This window comes from Mastomys coucha, unplaced genomic scaffold, assembly GCF_008632895.1.
Source record: "Mastomys coucha isolate ucsf_1 unplaced genomic scaffold, UCSF_Mcou_1 pScaffold9, whole genome shotgun sequence".
NCBI lineage: Eukaryota > Metazoa > Chordata > Mammalia > Rodentia > Muridae > Mastomys > Mastomys coucha.
In genome coordinates this window covers 26,722,854-26,743,779 of record NW_022196915.1, presented here as the reverse complement: position 1 = coordinate 26,743,779, position 20,926 = coordinate 26,722,854, and positions in this window count along the sequence as shown.

The following is a 20,926-nucleotide window of genomic DNA, read 5'->3' as shown; positions in this document are numbered from 1 at the left end:
CAACTCAAAGACCATGTAAAGATTAACAAGAAGAAAAGCCCAAGTGTGACTACTTCAATTCCACTTAGAAGAGGGAGCAAAATAATCATAAGAGACAAAGGGAGGGAGAGAAGGACATGGGTGGGAGAGGGATAGGGGAGGGATAAAGGGTGGCAGGATTAGATAAGGGGAGGAGGCAGGAGGGAAGCCTAGAGGGCCAGGAGAATGAATGGAAATATGTAGCTGCTGGAGGTAGAGGGCAGGGGAAACTCTAAAAAGTCCAAGACGCCAGTGATGTGATAAGTTCCTAGGACCCAATTGGGATGACCTTAGCCTAAATGACCAACAGTGGGAAGATGTATCCTAAAGAGACCACTTTCACTAGATAGACATGACCCCCATTTGAGGCATAGTGCCACCCAACCATCTTCAAAATTCTTGGTCCAAAATTGATACTGTATAAAGGAAATACGGGAGGGAGGGGAATGGAGCAGACACTGAAGGAAAGGCCACCCAGAGACTGGCCCAACTTGGGATCTATGTCATGCACAGGCATCATACTAGGACAATTACTGATGCTGTGTTGTGCTTACAGACAGGAGCCTAGCATGGCTGTCTTCTGAGAGGCTTTACCAGCAGTTGACAGATGCAGATATATTGGACTGAAGTCAGGAAATTCTATGGAAGAGTTAGGGAAAAGACTGAAGGAGCTAAAGTGGATTGCAACCCCATGGCAAGAACAACAATATAAACTAACCTGGACTCCTATGAAATCCCTGAGACTAAGATATAAACCAAAGAGCATACATGGACCATAGCCCTGTTACATGCTACATATGTAACAAAGGACTACCTTGTCTGGCCTCAGTGGGAAAGGATATGTTTAATCCTGTAGAATCTTGATGCATCAGGGAAGGGGGATGCTAGAAGGATGAGGTGGGAGTCAGAGGGTATGTAGGGAGCATCTTCTCAGAAGTGAAGAGGAGGTGCATGGGGGACCATGAAAAGGGCAGAATTTGGAATGTAAATGAATAAAATAACTTAAAAAATAAAAAACAAACAAAAAAAACCCAAAATGCAAAACCAAAACCAAAAAGCAAGCCACTCTTTATATGTCCCTTCAGTTTCCCTCCTTGTAAAGTTCCTTTTTTGGATACCCAGGCTACTTTCTAGTTTGTCATGGACAACCTAATCTTAAGAGAGGGGCAGGAACAGCTGATATTAGGAAGTACTGATTGTCCCCTGTGTCCATTTATACTATAAAAGTGCATCCAGTTCCTGTGTCCTTCTATTTGATTAATAAGGTATTTGTTATGTCACTATTCATACAACAGACACCAGAGATAATAAAGATACAAGGAAAGGCTTATTTTGTCTCACAGATGTAGAGGTTTCAGTTTACAGTTGTATGAGCATGCTGCTTTGGGCCTATTGCAAGGCAATACACCCAATGGGACAATGAGATAGAGTAAAATCACCCACTGCATGGTCAGAAAGTGAAAACATGTATGAGAAACAGGTTCTAGTGCCTTTCTTCCCTCCATCTAGGTTTAGCTCCAACAGTGCTAATGTTGAAACCAAACCTTACTATGTGGGCTTTTGGGGAACACTTACAATAGAAACTCTATGCACAACTTAACTGTATATTATCCCATCCTCTCTCCCATCCAAATCCTCCCATAGTACCCTTATTCCATATCAATTTCATAACCTCTTGTTCTTTTATTATTATTCATACACACACACACACACATACACATACACACACACACACACACACACACACACACACACACACACTAGCTGCTAAATCTTTTCAGTGTTTCGCCTATATGTGGCCAGTGGGTCAGTGGAGATTAAATAACTGGACAGGACACTAATCCCTGGAACAGACAGATTATCTCTCTCTCAGAAACTACTGTAGCTCTTCATCAAGGTGTAGGGCCTTGTGAGATTTCAGCATGTTCATGTGTTGATTAGTATCGTATTTCACAGATGAATGTAGGGAATAAGTTCTTCCTTGTCAGAGTGAATAATTCCTTTTAATATGTTCTCAGGTTTGGTTTAAATAATCATCAGCTTTCTTGACATATGGTAATGATACAATCTCATAGAAGATACTTAGTTCCCTGGCTTTTTAGTCTTTCTTCCCCTTTCAACATTATATTTTTTTCTATTTTTTATTTTGGCCACTATCAAAATTGTAAATTCTCTATTGTTGATTTCAGTTTCTGATTCTATAATAATAAAGATGAAATATGCTCATTATCCTTTGGACTGCCACATCTTGGAGTTTCTCCTTTATTTTTCCTGTTATTTCCACATAATTCATCTTTCATGATTTATGTAAGGGTATAGAGCATTTTATTTCATGTTAGTTTCAAACACTAAGGTACCTTCTCTAGATGTGCTTTTCTATATATAACTGTGTCTAGTATTTGTTGTTGAATTACATGTTTTAGAGTTAGTGTAGTTAAATTCATTTCTTTACTTGTTTATATAAATTACTCCCTTTCCTCTGCTTTTGAAAGTATTGTTCTATCATTTTGTAGTCACAGTTCTAAATTTTTAAGAGATCTGACTGTATTCTTTACAGTATTTCTATCTGTGTTTAAAAAGTCATTGAAGAATCTCACATTGCCCCAATTTTTGTGTTACTTCTGTCATATATTCAGTATTTACCATATATAATTGTGTTTATAGGTTATTTACTGTGTTTCATTTGTTTATGTTTTGTGCCATTGAGAGACAGAATCACACTGGAGAAGAGTTGAGATGAAGAATTACAATATGCTGTTACACCAAGGAAAAATTCCCCACTTTATTTCATTTCATTCTCCATTTCTCTTGGCTGTTTGTGGATTATGACTCACAACAATTGCATGCTGTTTATACATAACTGAATTTATAGTGATTAGTTTATGGATTATGATTTTGTCTATGCAATGTTTATAAGTCACATTATGAAATTAATATTTCTATGTGATTTAGTAGCTATTATAACATGTATATCTGTATTGTAAGATTTACATTCTTCTGAGGTTTTCCATGCTCATTGCAATACATGGAAAATATTTGTACTTAATAATTAAAAAATGTTTCAGAAGAAATGATTCTGATATTAATTACATACAAATAACACAACCATGCATTTGACCAATATATGTTTCAAGTATGTTAAGGAATATTGGAAAAAAGAAATGCTGGGCAGTGGTGGCACATACCTTTAATCCCAATCGCTTGCACTTGAAAGACAGAAGCATATGGACTTCTGAGTTCAAGGCCAGCCTGGTCTACAGAGTGAGTTCCAGGATAGCCAAGGCTACACAGAGAAACCCTGTCTCAAAAAACCAAAAAAAAAAAAGAATATTGGCTGAAGCTTGGTAAACATTCCATCACAAAACTTCTGTTTCTGCCCAGTTGTGACAAACATTCATGTACAGAAAAACTATAAGGATCTTTTGAAATTACCAGAGAACATTGAATTTAAACTTATGACCTTTCATGAAGTAGTTTCTTCTTTAGCAACATGCAATGCATTTTATTGATAGATGAATAAATTTCAAAAATGTGAGACTTTGAATCTAAAAGAATTCAAAGAAGTTTGAATCTTTCAGGCTTGTAGAATGAGCCTATATTAAAGAATAATTTTTGAGTGCTCACTGACTAAAATGTGATTTGATAATTCATACAAAGTTAAACAATGTAAGCATAACAAATCTCCATATATATATATGTATATATATTTCATTGCCCATATCTAATATATTTTGTCTTTTATATTCAGAAATACACTTGTCCATCATTTATAAGTCTATTTCCTATTTGCCTAATGGTCACATATCTATCTATCTATCTATCTATCTATCTATCTATCTATCTATCTATCTATCTATCAATTGATGAAGATAACTTTGTGAAAAAGCAGATTTTCTAGTAAGGCAGAGCTTATAGTAAGGCATTAAAGGAGAGTCCAGGGAAAGTATATCTAGATCATGATGCCTGAGCTAACAATGTTCAAAAAAAGGCTTATGATAGATAAATGAAGAGACAAGCAAGTTGAGCTTTAGCTTTGGTTAACATATTAAGACCTTCAAACCCTGGGAATGGTGGCGCACTCCTTTAATCTCAGCACTAGTGAGGCAAATTCAAATGCAACTCTGTAGGTTACTGGCCACCCTGATCTACAAAGCACATTTCAGGACAGCCAGGATTGTTATACAGAGAAACTCTGTCCTGAATAAATAATGAACATAATATAATTAATATAATAAACATAAAAGGGGATTCAAAGTATATTAAAAATGTAGAGCACCTAAAAATAGTCACACTAGGTTCTTGAATGTTTTTTTTTTCTTCCTTTCATTGAAAACAGATATTTTTTCTCATAGAATATATCCTATCCTGGTTACAGTTTTCCCTCCCTCTATTCCTCCAAATAACTTACTGTAAGCAAAATTGGTCTGAAGTTTTCATTCTTTGTTGGGTCTTTGTGTGGTTTAGGTATTAGAGTAATTGTGGCTTCGTACAATGAGTTAGGAAGTGTTCTTATGGTTTCTATTTTATAGAATAGTTTGAGGACAGCTGGTATTAGCTCTTCTTTGAAAGTTCAGTACAATTCTATACTAAATCCATCTGGCCCTGGGCTTCTTTTGGTTGGAAGAGAGAATCTTAGGCACAGAAATACCATACAAAACATTGACACAACAATCAAAAAATGCAAAATGCAAAAAGATCCTAACTCAATACATCCAAGAAATCCAGGACACAATGAGAAGACCAAACCTAAGGATAATAGGTATAAAAGAGAGCAAATTTTCCCAACTCAAAGGGTCAGTAAATATCTTCAACAAAATTATATAAGAAAACTTGCCTAACCTAAAGAAAGAGATGCCCATGAATATACAAGAAGCCTACAGAACACCAGAATGATTGGGTGAGAAAAGAAATTACTCCAAACACCATATGCACAAAACAAAGAAACCATTAAGGGAAAAAGGTCAAGTAACATATAAAGGCAGACTGATGAGAATTACATCAACTTCTCACCTGAGACTATGAAAGCCAGAAGATCCTGGGAAGATGTCATACAGACCCAAGAGAACACAAATACTAGCCCAGGCTACTATACCCAGCAAAACTCTCAATAACCATAGATGGAAAAACCAAGATATTTTATGACAGAAACAAATTTACACAATATCTTTCCATAAATCTAGCCCTTCAAAGGATAATAAATAGAAACACAAGGAGGGAAATTACACACTAGAAAAAGCAAGAAAGTAATCTTTTTTTACCAAACCCAAAAGAAGATAGCCACAAAGAAAACATAACTCCACCACTAACTACAAAAATATCAGGAAGCAACAATCATTTTTCCTTAATATCTCTTAATATTAATGGACTCAATTCCCCAATAAAAAGACATAGACTAAAAGACTGGATACATAAACAGGGCCCAACGATTTGCTGCCTACAGAAAACCCACCTCAGTGACAAAGACAGAAACTACCTCAGAGTAAAAGGCAGGAAAACAATTCTCCAAGCAAATAGTCCCAAGAAACAAGCTGGAGTAGCCATTCTAATATTGAATAAAATCAAATTTCAATGTAAAGTTATCAAAAAAGATAAGGAAGGTCACTTCATACTCTTCAAAGTGAAAGTCTACCAAGAAGAATTCTCTATTCTCAACATCTCTGCTCCTAATGCAAGTATACCCACATTCATAAAAGAAACTTTACTAAAGTTCAAAGCACATATTGCACCTCATACAATAATAGTGGGATACTTCAACACCTAACACTCAGCAAAAAACAGATCATGGAAACAGAAACTAAACAGAGACACAGGGAAACTAACAGAAGTTATTAACCAAATGAATTTAATAGATATCTATAGAACATTGTATCCTAAAACAAAAGAATATACCTTCTTCTCAGCATCTCATAGTACCTCCTCCAAAACTTACCATATACTTAGTCAAAAAGCAGGCCTCAGCAGATACAGGAAGATTGAAATTATTGCATGTATCCTATCAGATCACCATGAATTAAGGCTGGTCTTCAATAACAACATAAACAGTAGAAAACCCATTTATACATGGAAGCTGAACAACACTCTACTCAATGATCACTTGGTCAAGGGAGAAATAAAGAAAGAAATTAAAGACTTTTTAGAGTTTCATGAAAATAAAGCCACAACATACCCAATCTTATGGGATACAATGAGAGCAGTCCAAAAAGGAAAATTTATATAGTTCTGAGTGCCTCCAAAAAGAAACTAGAGAGGGTGTACACTAGCAGCTTGACACCATATCTGAAAGATGTAGAACAAAAAGGAACATATATACCCAAGAGGAGTAGATGGCAGGCAATAATCAAACTGAGGGCTGAAATCAACCTAGTGGAAACAAAAAGAAATATACAAAAAAACAAAAACAACAACAACAAACAAAAACAAAAACAAACAAACAAACAAAAAACCCCAACCAAACCAGGAGCTGGTTCTTTGAGAAAAATCAACAAAGTAGATAAACTATTAGCCAGACTAACTAGAGGACACAGAGACAACATCATAGTTAGCAAAATCAGAAATGAAAAGGGAGACATAACAACAGAAACTGAGGAAATTCAAAACTCATGAGATCCTACTACAAAAGTCTGTACTCAATCAACCTGGAAAATCTCGATGAAATGAAAAATTTTCTAGACAGATACCAGATGCCAAAGTTAAATCAGGATCAGATAAATGATCTAAGCAGTCCCATATACCCTAAAGAAATAGAAGCAGTCATTAATGATCTCCCAACCAAAAAAAAAAGCCCAGGACCAGATGGGTTTAGTACAGAGTTCTATCAGACCTTCAAAGAAGACCTAATACCAATACTCCTCAAACTATCCTACAAAATAGAAACAGAAGGTACTCTACCCCAATTCGTTCTATAAAGCCACAATTACTCTGATACCTAAATCACACAAAGACCTAACAAAGAAAGAGATCTTCAGACCTATTTCTCTTATGAATATAGATGCAAAAATACTCAATTAAATTCTTGAAAACTGAATCCAAGAACACCTCAAAATGATCATTCATCATGATCAAGTAGGCTTTATCCCAGGGATGCAAGGATGGTTCAAAATACAAAAATCCATCAACATAATTCAGTATATAAGCAAACTCAAAGAAAAAACCCTTATGATCATTTCATTACATGTTGAAAAAGCATTTGGCAAAAATCCAACACCCCATCATGATAAAAGTCTTGGAAAGATCAGGAATTCAAGACCCATACTTAAATATAGTAAAAGCCATATACAGTAAAACAGTAACCAACATCAAAATAAAAGGAGAGGAACTTGAAGCAATCCCACTAAAATCAATAACTAGACAAGGCTACCCACTCTCTCCCTACCTATTCAATATAGTACTTGAAGTTCCAGTTAAAGCAATTACACAAAAAAGGATATAAAATGATACAAATTGTAAAAGTAGTCAAAATATCACTATTTTGCAGATGATAAGATAGCTAACTTAAGTGACCCCAAATATTTCACCAGAGAATTCCTAAATTTGATAAACAATGTCAGCAAAGTAGCTGGATATAAAATTAACTCATACAAATCAGTGGCTTTCCTCTACTCAAAGGATAAACAGGTTGAGGAAGAAATTAAGGAAACAACACCCTTTACAATAGTCATAAATAATATAAAATACCTGAGTGTGACTCTAACTAAACAAGTGAAAGATTTATATGACAAGAATTTCTAATCTATGAATAAAGAAATCAAAGAAGATCTCAGAAGATGGAAAGATCTTCCATGCTCATGGATTGGCAGGATTAATATAGTAAAAATGGCCATCTTGCTGAAAGCAATCTATAGAATCAATGCAATCCCCATCAAAATTCAAACTCAATTCTTCACAGAGTTTGAAAGAGCAATTTGCAATTTTATCTGGAATAACAAAAAACCTAGGATAGCAAAAACTATTCTCAACAATAAAAGAACTTCTGGTGGAATCACTATCGTTGACCTCATGCTGCAGTACAGAGCAATTGTGATAAAAAAAAACTGTGTGGTATTGGTACAGTGACAGGCAGGTAGATCAATATAATAGAATTGAAGACTGAGAAATGAATCCACACACCTATGGTCACTTGATCTTTGAAAAAGGAGCTAAAACTATTTCGTGGAAAAAAAGACAGCATTTTCTTTTCTTTCTTTCTTTCTTTCTTTCTTTCTTTCTTTCTTTCTTTCTTTCTTTCTTTTTTCCTTTCTTTCTTTCTTTTGAGACAGGGTTTCTCTGTGTAGCCCTGGCTGTCCTGGAACTCACTCTGTAGACCAGGCTGGCCTCAAACTCAGAAATCCACCTGCCTCTGCCAAGTGCTGGGATTAAAGGCATGCGCTACCACTGCCCAGCAAAAAGATAGCATTTTCAACAAATGGTGCTGGGTTAACTGGTAGTTAGCATGTAGAAGAATGGAAATTGATCCATTCTTATCTCTGTAAAAAAGCTCAAGTCCAAGTGGATCAATGAACTCCACATAAAACCAGATATACTGAAACTAATAGAAAAGAAAGTGGGGAAGAGTCTCGAGCACATGGGCACAGGGAAAATTTTCCTGAACAGAACACCAATAGCTTATGCTCTAAGATCAAGAATTGACAAATGGGACCTCATGAATTTACAAGGCCTCCGTAAGTCAAAGGACCCTGTCAATAGTACAAAAGGACAACCAACAGATTGGGAAAAGATCTTTACCAACCCTACATCTAATAGAGGGCTAATATTCAATATATACAAAGAATTCAAGAAGTTAGACTCCCAAGAACCAAACAGCCCTATTAAAAATGGGGTATAGAACTAAACCAAGAATTCTCTACTAAGGAATACTGAATAGCTGAGAAGCACCTAAAGAAATGTTCAATATCCTTAGTCATCAGGGAAATGCAAATCAAAATAACCCTGAGATTCCACCTCACACCAGTCAGAATGGCTAAGATCAACAACTCATGTGACAGCAGATACAGGCAAGGTTGTGGAGAAAGAGGAACACTCCTTCATTGCTGGTGGGATTGCAAGCTGGTACAACCACTCTGGAAATCAGCATGGCGGTTCCTCAGGAAATTGGACATAGTACTATCTCAGGACCCAGCAATACCACTCCTGGGCATATACCCAGAAAATGCTCCAACATGTAATAAGGATACATGCTCCACTATGTTCTATCAGCCTTATTTATAATAGACAGAAGCTGGAATCCCTCAACAGATATCCCTCAACAGAGGAATAGATACCCAAAATGTGGTTCATTTACACAATGGAGTACTACTCAGCTATTAAAAACAATGAATTCATGAAATTCATAGGCAATGGATGGAACTAGAAAATATCATCCTGAGTGAGATAACCCAATCACAAATGAATACACATGGTATGTACTCACTGACAAGTGGATATTAGCCTAGAAGCTCGAAATACCCAAGATACAGTTCACAAACCATATGAAACTCAAGAAGAAGGAAGATCAAAGTGTGGATACTTCTGTTTTTCTTATAAGGGGGACCAAAGTACCCATTGAAGGAGTCACAGAGACAAAATGTGGAGTAGAGACTGAAGGAATGACCATCCAAAGACTGTCTTACTGGGGGATTCATCCCATATACAGTTTCCAAACCCAGACACTATTGTGGATGCCAACAAGTGCTTCCTGACAGAAGCCTGTTATAGGTGATTCCTGAAAGGTTCTACCAGGTCCTGACACATACAGAGGTGGAGGCTCGTAGCTAATCATTGAACTGAGCACAGGGTCCCCAATGGAGGAGCTAGAGAAACGACCCAAGGAGTTGACAATACCCCAAGATCTCCCAAGGACTTAACCACCAACCAAGGGATATCTGAGTTCTTTCCAGCTTCTGTCTATTATAAATAAGGCTGATAGAACATAGTGGAGCATGTATCCTTATTACATGTTAGAGCATTTTCTGGGTATATGCCCAGGAGTGGTATTGCTGGGTCCTGAGATAGTACTATGTATACATGGTTGAAATCATGGCTCCAGCTGCATATGTAGCAAAGGATGGCCTTGTTGGTCTTCAATGGGAAGTGATTCCCTTATTCTGTGAAGGTTTTATGCCCCGGTATAAGGAAATGCCAGGGCCAGGAAGCAGGAGTCGGTAGGTGGGTGAGCAAGGGGAAGGGGTAGGGGATAGTAGGTTTTCGGAGGGGACTAGCAAAAGGGATAACATTTGAAATGCAAATTAAAAAAAAATCTAAAAAAAAAAGAAAGAAAGAAAGGAAGGAAGGAAGGAAGGAAGGAAGGAAGGAAGGAAGAAAGAAAGAAAGAAAGAAAGAAAGAAAGAAAGAAAGAAAGAAAAGAAAGAAGAGAAACCAGGAGTTATTAAGAAAGCATACTGAAGGCAAGACTGAAGGCCAATATGGTGGGGGATGGGAGAAGGTAGCCTTGGAATGTGGACTGTACAAACCAGTATTCCAAATTGTTTAATGAATGTGCAAGTGATATGAATCTCCTAAGGACTCAGAAAAAAGGGTGAGGCTGAAAGGAAGAGTGGGGGTGGAAAATCTCAGGTCTCATTAGGTAAAGTAGCATGAATCTCCTCTTCCTACATCTTTCTGAAACTAAATACATACAGGCCCAGAATTTGAAGAGATAGTGAACTCTGTTTTAGAGGTTTGATGAAGTCAGATAGAATAGGCTCTCATGTATTTGTAGAGGAGTTCGAGTTCTTTTTGTTGAATTAAATTGCTTTATATTCTAAAACACTGATTGGCTTCACATTCAGATATTTAAAATCTCCATATGTGAATGTATCTCAGGTCTGTCAGCTGTGCTTAGAGATATAATTCCACCCAGGTTCTCCACAGATTGTGCTGTTGTATTTGATCTGTATTGACAGAGAAAGAACTGCAAATATCACATTCTGGATTCATGGCCTTTCATGGTCTGTCTTGTGCCAGATTCCCGTCCCAGATTCTTCAATTTCCCTGCCCTGTGTAACTTGTGGTTATACCACTAAGCTCCATTGAGGACACTTTTTTACTTGTATAATTCCATCCCTAGTACTTCTTTCTCTTCCATCAATTCAAATCTTGATTGTCTCTCCACCTCAGACCTAAATGTGCGTGTGTGTGTGTGTGTGTGTGTGTGTGTGTGTGTGTGTGTGTGTGATGCGTGTTCATTATGGCTTCCAGTGAAAGGACAACTTTTCTTAGTTGAAAGTCTCACTTAATAGCACTAGTAAAAAAGTGCTATGTACTAGTGTGCTAGCATTGTCCTATGTCACAGAGGCACATCAATGGGCACTGTCTTAAGGTTCCCATTGCTGTGAAGAGACAGCATGACTAAGGTCACTCTTAAAAAGGACAATATTTATTTGTGGCTCACTTACAGGTTCAGAGGTTCATAGGAACTTCACCCCGATTGGGTTAAACACATATTTCTGGCTCTTTTTAGGCTATGAGCTCTCCCCAAGCGACCTCTCCTCATCTCACTTTTCGAACTCATGTATGGATGTCCAGTCCTAACTCCTGGTCTTTCACCTAAATGTTCTCCCCACCATGATCATCTATTTACCCCATTACTTTGTCACTCTCATTTCTCTTATGGAACTTTGCTGACCACCATCTACCAAGACCACATGCTGTCCCCTGTCCACTGCCTGTCAACATTGGAGACCAAGTTTTGTTATCCTGTCCAGACCATTAGCCCTCACCTCTCTCTCCTAAATGGCAGGGCCCTTTCAATGTAATTCTGGTGACTTCTACAGCTGCTAAACTCGAGGGATTCTCTCATTGGGTCCACCTATCTCACCTCAAACCTTTAACCCCTCCACCTCAAAATGACTCTTCTTCCTACACAGTGACACCAACCCTGCTCTCTTAAGCACAAGGAGATATTGCGAACACCCTACTTGTCCCCGGTCCCAGAAAATGAGACTCCACTCTGGCAGCTGCACTTGACCCCACTGGATTGGACATGAGCTTCTCATCCTCCCATTGCTGTTCATTTCCATCTAGGGTAGCCCTTATATCTGGTGATTCAAGGTTCAAGAAACCCCGTTGATAACAGTGTCAGGGAACTGATTCATAGCCAGATGCTAGGAACTATCCAAATTGCTGTTATCCCTATGTCTGTCATTCCATCTAAATATTATGATCTCTTTTCTTGCTTTCTCTTTGACCAGACAAAAGATGATTGTAAAAAATGGCCAGATGTATATGGGGGCTGCCTATATTGGTCTGGCCAAGTACATATGGTTTGAACATGGATCAATCACTTCTATCAACAACATAAAACCTTCTTCTACATATATGACCCATGGAATCCCAGGTGGGAGACAGGAGTTGTTGGCAATCTCTACCCTAAAAATCAATCTGGGTCTCTACTGAGCACTATCAACATCAAGAGAAAGTACATCTCAATTGCCCAACCTGTAGATATCAGAAAAATAGAGGAAATTGTGGACTCCCTCTCCTTAGCCAGGAGTTTCGAAAGAGAAACAGTGCCACAGGACCCAGGACTGTGGATGCCCACCTGTGGAGAGAATCCCTGACTGCTGACAAGATCAAAGACTGCTGACAAGTAGCTCACCTCTGTTGGAATAGCCTTTGAAGTTCCTTCCTCTGGTCTCTTGTTTATGTTAGGTGCTTTGACTATTCCTGGTTTCAGTTTTTCCCTTTTGGTTTCGATTCTGCCTTTTGCTATATATACCCAGTTTTCCCAAGTAAAGACACACCTTGATACATCTACTTGGTGTGATTTCTCCTTGCTTACTGTTCACAGGTCCCGTTCGTCTTCAGTCCAGGACAATCCACTATCGTGTAGGGTCCGCTGGCGGAAAACTACAGAAATAATCAAACACTCCTTTGAGGTTCTTACCTCCTTGACATCTCACCCCCTCATAAATGGCACTAACTTGTCATTTCACCTTTTACTTCAGACCCTGACCTCTGTGTACCAACTCGTTAATGTCACTTAACCTGGTCATTTTAAAGACTGCTGGCTATGTGTTCCCCTGGAACTCAAAACTACCAGTAATAGCCTCTTCAGAGATACTGCCAAATAATGTCACCTCCCTTTTTATAAACTGCCCTGATTCTGATGTTACCGTGCCCCTATACCATTTCTCTATCCCTCTTTCTGACATGACATTGTGTTTTAAGACATCTGGGACACTTTCTGTAGGAACATTAAGCTCCCTAGATTGCAATAGAATTACAACCCTTAAGTGTGTTTGTTTCTTTTTGTTCTAGGGCTTTCAGGTGTGCTGTTCGGTTACTAGTACTATTTCTTTAAGAGGATACTTAGTGCTATGAATTTTCCTCTTAGCTTTCATTGTGTCCATTAGTTTCGGTATGTTGTGTCATCATTTTCATTGAATTTCAGAAAGGCTTTAATTTCTTTTTTTATTTCTTCCCTGACCAAGTTATCATTAAGTAGAGAGTTGTTTAGTTTCCATGAGTATGTGGGTTTTCTGATATTTTTATTTTGTTGTTGTTATTGAAGTCTAGCCTCAGTCTGTAGTGCTCTGATAAGATGCATGAAATTATTTCAATCATCTTCTATCTATTGAAGCTTGTTTTGTGACCAATTACATGGTCAGTTTCAGAGAAGGTACCAAGAGGTGCTGTGAAAGAAGGTACATTCTTTTGTTTTAAGGTAAAATGTTCTGTATTTATCTGTTAAATCCTTTATTATTTTCACTGTATCTTGCTTTAGTTTCTGTTTCAATGACATATCTATTGGTGAGAGTGGGTTACCGAAACTTCTCTTTATTATTGTGAAGTTCCATGTGTGTTTTGAGTTTTAGTAAAGTTTCTTTAATAAATATGGGCTCCTTTATATTTGGGGCATGGATGTTGAAAATTGAGATTTTTCTCTTGGTGGATTTTTTTTCCTTTAGTAAATATGAAGTATCCTTCTCCATCTCACTTGATAAGTTTTGGTTGAAAGTCTATTTTATTGTAAATCAGAATGGCAACATCTGATTGTTTCTTGGAACCATTTTCCAATGTTGTACTCTGATATATTGTCTGTTTTTATAATTGAGGTGTGTTTCTTGTATGCTGCAAAATGTTGGACCCTGCTAGTGCATCCAGTGTGTTAATGTCTTTTTTTTTAACTGGGGAATTGAGTCTGTTGATATTAAGGCAGATGATTGTTAGTTCTTGTTATGTTTGTTGTTGTAGGTGGCATTATGTGTATGTGATTCTCTCCTTTTGGCTTTGTTGTGAGATGATTAACTTCTTACTTTTTTCTTTGGTGTAGGTACCCTCCTTGCGTTGGAGTTTTTCTTCTATATCTTCTGTAGGCCTGGATTGGTAGATAGATGTTATTTAAATTTATTTTTTCCTGGAATATTTTGGATTCTCCATCTATGATGATTGAGAGTTTTGCAGGTATAGTAGCCGACTGGATTTTGTGTTCTTTTAGGGTCTGTATGACCTCTTTCCAGGATCTTCTGACTCTAGGGTCTCTGTTGAGAAGTCTGGTGCAATTCCAATAGGTTTGCCTTTATATGTTACTTGACATTTTTCCCTTACTGCTTTTAATATTCTTTCTTTGTTTTGTGCATTTGGTGTTTTGATTATTATGTGACTGGAGGATTTTCTTTTCTGGTCCCACTTATATGGTGTTCTATAGACTTCTTGTACATTCATGCCCATCTCTTTCTTTAAGTTGGGGAAGTTTTTTTCTGTGATTTTGTTGGAGATATTTTCAGGTCCTTTGAGCTGGGAATCTTCACTGTCTTCTATTTGTATTATTCTTAGTTTTGGTATTTTCATTGTGTCCTGGATTTCCTAGATGTTTTTGGTTAGTTGTTTTTTTATGTTTTGTATTTTCTTTGATAGTTTTTTTTTCAGTTTCTTTTACAGTATCTTCAACATCTGAGATTCTTTCTTTTATCTCTTGTATTCTGACATTGATGCTTTCATTTGTAGCTCCTGACCTCTTTCCTAGGTTTTTGATTTACAGAATGCCTCCATTTGTGTTTGCTTTATTGCTCTTCTATTTTTAAGTTTTGGACCACTTTGTTTAATTTCTTCACCTGTTTGATTATATTTTCCTATATTTCTTTAAGGAATTTATTTCTTTCCTCTTTATGAGCTTCTACTTTTTTACCTGTGTTTTCCAGTATTTCTTCCAGTGAGTTATTTATATCCTCCTTAAAAACTCCTTATCTTCATGAGATAGTATTTTAGGTCAGCATCCTGGAGTATTCTGTGGTGCTGGGGTACTCAGGGCTTGCTGTGGTGGGAGAACTGGGTTCTGAGGGTACGAAAGTATATTGGCTTCTGTTGCTTATGATCTTGTGCTTGCCTCTCAACATCTGGTTATCTCTGGTGTTAAGTGGCCGGGATGTCTCTGTCTGGACCTTGCCTCCTGTGTCCCTGTGTTGCTATAGGTCTCCTCCAAGGGCTGTGATCCTAACTGTAGCAGATCTCTTGTGAGGCCTTCATATTGTGAGGAGAAGACAAGCTGGTGATCCATTCTAGTGGAAGGCACAGGCTGGAAGGAACACCTGAATAAATTTAATCCAGATATGAACACAATTCAGGGTCCTTCATCCTTAAATAAATGAATGCTTCTGTGATATATACTACAGCATGGATGATCCCTGCATATGCAGTATGCAATATTCAGTATGAAAGAAGGAGATTCAAAATGACATTCTGTGTATACAAGTTATTGAGTAAGAACAAGTCTATCAAGACAGAAAGTAGGGTGGTAATTTTGAAAATGGTGTACTGAAAAAGTTGTGCAAAAGTACTAACTTAGTGTCTTAGTCAGGTTTCTATTCCTACACAAACATCATAACCAATGACCAAGTTGGGTGGGAAAGGCTTTATTTAGCTTACAATTCCACATTGCTTTTTATTACCAAAGGAAGTCAGAACTGGAACTCAAGCAGGTCAGGAAGCAGGAGCTGCTACAGAGGCTGTGGAGGGATGTTACTTACAAGCTGGCTTCCCCTGGCTTTCTCAAATTGCTTTCACATAGAATCCAGGAGTACTAGCCCAGGAATGGTACCACTTACAATGGACCCTGCCACCCTTGATCATTAATTGAGAAAATGCCTCACAGTTGGATCTCATGGGGGTGTTTTCTCAAGGGATGTTCCTTTCTCTGTGATAAACCCAACTGTGTCAGGTTGACACACAAAACCCGCTAGTACAGATAGTGATGATGTACTTGTTCTCAGTGCCATGGAGCAGCCAATGAAATGTCAGGGATGGGTATTTGGTTGTGTGTATTTTGTTGTAATAAAATAAATAAGGTCCAAAGTATGAATAAATATGAGATATATCAGATTGAATATATATACATATATATGTATATATATTTGCATGTATTAAGTTAAACTTAGCTATATATATAGACCACCACATGTTGCTAAGAAGACACAGCTGTGATTAGTAGTTCCTACTGCTACTGTCTTCTATATGTTGATCACACTGCTGAGGTCCATCCTCATGGCAACAAAATGTCCATCCATCCTTTCAATGTCACATTATAAGAAGAATAATACACAAAAAAGAGTGTTAGAAAGAGTTCCTCCTCTTAACAGAGGCACATTTAAATGACTTGAAATTCTACTTTAATCATATATGTTTCCTTGAAATCACTGAGGTATTATAAAAGTTGCAGGGTGACCCTAATCCCAGAAAAGACAGGTCTTAAGTAAACCAATAGGCAACAACTTGATGGAACATTGTGAATCAATAAATTGTCAAGGCTTTGAAGATTCTGGGAAGAAGTTTAAATATGAAGAGCATTTTGTTTGAGGAAATTGTTGAAACTTTCAAATTTTATTATTAATGAGCTTATTATTTCTGTTATTAACACTTATTCAAATATTAAGAAATAGAAGATGGTTGGTTTAAAAATTATTTGTGATAAATAAACAAGACTATTGAGTCCTTGAATGAATATAATGAACCAGAATATTCTCATTCCAAGTGAACATGAACTTACTTGGCCTGAGTCAACAATGTATTAATGAGCAATGATAGTTTCTTGGGTAAATAGAACAGAAATAATTAAGGACAAAATTAATAATTAAATAGGTTAACCAGATAGAAGGTAATACAAGCCATCTGGTTATCAAGAGAGATTCTTCACTGACAACTAAGAAAACACCACTTTGATGAAATATATCTTTCAAATTTACTAATTGTATGAGTATTGCTTTGCTAAAAAATATTGCTTCCAAAAATATTTTTAGATTAAGAAAACTCTGAAGAGTAGAGTAAACCATTTTCTTTAATTTTGTATTTAATCTCACAAGGAAAACTTCCAGAATAAAAATTTGCATAGTCTTCCATTATAGTTTGTTGTTTTTTTGTGGGTTTATTATTATTATTTTTGCTCTGTTTTATTTTTTCAGTGCTGTCTTTGTCTACACATAGCATATTTTTCAGAATAGCTATAAAATACATTATTTTAATTACATTAATATGATAGTTATAATTTTTCCTCATACATTTATCTAGAATTCCCAATGTTACTTTATTTTGTAAAGGTTTATTTTTAATTTGTATATGTGTTTGTGTCTGAACAAACTAGTGTGAATATGCCCATTGAAGCAGGAAGAAGGCTGAAGTTACAGGTGGTTGTGCGTTACCTGATACAAGTGCTGGGAACTTAACTAAGGATCTCAGCAAGAACAGTACACACTCTTAACCACTGAGCCATCACTCCAGCCCTGAAATCTAATGTTAAAATATACTGTTTTAGATTAGGTGGGAGTAATGCTCATGCTGAGGACTGAAAAGTAATGTAAAATAGATTTCACTTGGTAATTTGTTTTAAACAAGTCCTATTGGAATATATGAGCTTTGAGCTGGCAAGGTAACAAAACCTGGAAAAGTCACATCCTGGAGATTCACCTTTGAAAGAACATATTCCCAAAGGACATTGTAAACCTCTCTAGACATTTTCTATATCTTGAAATGGGCAGAAAAATGAGGAATTAGGAAAAAAATGAGAAAAGAAATACATTTTCAGGAGTGACATGGACCATTAGACCAAATAATATTTAAGGCTTCAGGAATAATAAAAGTTAAGAAGGCTAAGATCTGAAGGAGAAGACATTGAAAAGTAATATGTTTGATACTTAGCACAGCTTTAAGTTTCTAGTCACTTCAAATTAAGGTTCAAATAATTAGAAGCTAAGTGGTCAAATACGAAAGAACTAAAAAAATAAAAAATTCCTGGTAATCTCATGGTACAAGGTGAAAAATACTTGAATTTAGACTCATCAAAAAGATACAGAAAGGATTTCTCATTGATAGCTGTTTGGAACCATTAAGACTAAATGTCTGAATGTATTAAACAAGCAATTCTTCTACTGCCATCTAGATAATTGTAGTTTCTACAGAATAGCATCCAAACACACTATATTAAATTTGCATTCTATTGCAAATGATTCAGTGAAGTAGTAGCACGAGTATTATGGAATAATCAACACCTTTCCTACTGAATCTGATGTCTGTTCCACGGGAGACAATTTTATTCCCAGTACTGAGAACCTTGTCAAAAGCCCAAGGCTGGGTAGACTAAATAGATTATGAGTTGGGTGAACCCAATACCAAAGTTTGGTAAATGGTCATGCTGCTAAACTGCATTTTTATTACTGCATAGATTTTTTACTTTCTTGGTTTTTTATACATCATCTCATTTGTTCACTTTAATCATTTCTTCCACCAATCCTTTGAATTTAGGACTCAATGCTTTTATTTCCTTAGTTTAGAGAGCCAAGTGAGTACTTTCAGGCCCTTGTTGTTTCAAGAGCATCAGCACTTAGCACTAGACAGGTTTTCCCTCAAGGACTTGCTTGGATGTCTGTCGGAAGATTTATGATATTATATTTTATTTTTCATTCATCACCTTGCATTCTCTTATTCCCATTTAATTTTAAAATCCTGTGGTTATTGAGGAGGACTATCCACTAACTTTTCAGACATTTGAGTTGCATTTTTCTCTATGATAATTATTCTAATTTAAGTAAATTGAAGTCAAAGGCTTCAATTTAATGACTTTACTTCAATATTGTACATACATATATAATTTAGTGAGGTAGATGTTTGCGAGAATTAAGATGTTCACAAGTTTGTGGAGCTGGCTCTCCCTCCACAGTGAGATACAGGGATGGAGCACAGGTCTTCAAGCTTGCACAACAAGCTCTTTTAGCCAGTGAGCTGTCACAGTGGCACCAAAGTCTTCATGTTGAAGATTACTTTATGATCTGACATGTAGACTATTCTGGAGAACACTCCCTGCGTACTTGAAAACAGATGGGCTGTACATTGATGAATGCTCTCTTTGTGTTTGTTAGGTATAACTCTTTCTTTGGCGGAGGCAGGGGTCGAGACAGGGTTTCTCTGTATAGCTCTGGCTGTCCTAGAACTCATTCTGTAGACCAGGCTGGTCTCAAACTCAGAAATCTGCCCGCCTCTGCCTCCCAAGTGCTGGGATTAAAGGCGTGTGCCACCACCTCCCAGCTTAGGTATACCTCTTTTATGCTACCGCCTAACCCCCTTTTTTGCAACATTTTAAAAAATTTATTTACATTTCAAATGTTATCCCCTTTCCTGGCTTCTCTTCTGCAAACCCCCTATCTCATCCCCCCTTACCCTGCTTCTATGAGGGTGCCCCCCCATCCACCTACTTACTACTGCCTCACCACCCTAGCATTCCTCTACACTGGTGAATCAAGCCTTCATAGGACCAAGGGCCTGCCCTCCCATTGATGCCAGATATGGCCTTTCAGCTCCTTCAGTCCTTCCCCTATCCTAACTCCTCCATCGGGTCCCTGTGCTCAGTCTGGTGGTTGATGGTGAGCAGTCACATCTGTATTGGTCAGGATCTGGCAGATCCTCTCAGGAGACAGCTGTATCAGGCCCCTGACAGCAAGCACTTCCTGCCATTAGCAATAGTGCCTGGGTTTCTTGTCTGCATGTAGAATGGATCCCCAGGTGGGGCAGTCTCTGGATGGTCTTTCCTTCAGTCTCTGCTCCACTCTTTGTCCTTGTACTTGTTAACCTGGGTGGTTTTACTCATTAACCTCATAAAAGAACAGTCTTTTAAAAGTCATATTGAAAGTTGACAATAAATAAAAAAGGATTGTGGAAGATTCATGAAACATTTGTATAAAAATTAGATAATAAAGACAGTTGGAGATCCAAAGTAAACATTGGATTTACTAGAAAGAATATATAAGCAGAAAGCAATGCTTAGTGAAAATTTTAGTATACTCATTTTGTTACTACAGAATGTCAAGGTTATAAAAGTATATCATTCCATCTATAGCTGACAACTAAGGAAATGTTACATCACCTACAAATTTTCCTTTCTGACCTTCTAGGAATGATATCAATATTGAATTGGTCTTTATTTTTCATGTATATATACATATATAATTATATGTTATTTATAGGAGTCTGAATGCTAGACCAATAGATTCAAATTTACTTCTAGAAAATTTAGCCAGGAACTCCATTTACTAAATACTATTTTGAGCAGAACAGTCTAGCCAGCAAAAATTGGGCTTTAGTTCAATAAAATAGCTAAGTTGGCTGCCCTAATGACTTTCTGAGACTGTTCTCATAATCAGAAATTTCTAATTAAGCAGAAAGTAATTAGCAAATTTAATTCAATGCATATTAGTGTAAATTGAGAAGAAGCAAAGGCAAAATAATGCCCCATAAGACAGAGATGTCATTAGTGCACCCACTGCTATAGTACTACTAAGTGAATGGTTGACATTTAGAAAATGCTGAAAGTTGATTTAACTTTGGCAGGAACATTTTCTCAAGTTGAAAGGTTTTGACCAGAGAAATGTCATCTTGGAGAATTTTTTTTCTCTACAAAGGTTTTCCTTAGGTATGGGTGACAGATAAGTCATTCAAACATCCCCTGCCTTAA